The sequence below is a fragment of the Phyllostomus discolor genome, chromosome 2 (assembly GCF_004126475.2).
Source record: "Phyllostomus discolor isolate MPI-MPIP mPhyDis1 chromosome 2, mPhyDis1.pri.v3, whole genome shotgun sequence".
Taxonomy (NCBI): Eukaryota; Metazoa; Chordata; class Mammalia; order Chiroptera; family Phyllostomidae; genus Phyllostomus; species Phyllostomus discolor.
Genome location: NC_040904.2, coordinates 210,713,686 through 210,713,996, shown reverse-complemented (window position 1 = coordinate 210,713,996; position 311 = coordinate 210,713,686). Strand labels below are relative to the sequence as shown.

General features: G+C 56.3%; 1 non-coding gene across 1 annotated transcript; it reads right to left on the bottom strand.

The window, feature by feature from the left end:
- On the bottom strand, positions 1-72 carry TRNAA-CGC. The gene has a single exon. It is a non-coding gene; the product is annotated as a tRNA-Ala (tRNA).
- Positions 73-311: the final 239 nt, after the last annotated feature.

The window sequence follows — 311 nt, the reverse complement described above, 5'->3', positions numbered from 1 at the left end:
TGGAGGTGCCAGGGATCGAACCAGGGACCTCGTACATGCGAAGCACGTGCTCTACCACTGAGCTACACCCCCGACGCCGACCTTTCCTGAGATGAAAATGAATGCAAAAATTCCTCAACGCACCAAGTATCAGGTTTCAGTGAAAGGCAGGCTCCAGCCCCTTCCTGGCAGGACGCCTCACTGGTCCCTCTCTAGTCCTGACCCTGCCAGCTCCTGTATTGAAACAAAACGTGAATGTCCGTGTTTACCACTTTGTGGCTGAGCTGAGCGCTTCACTGGCCTCGCCCCAGTCCCTGCCCTGCATCCTGGCT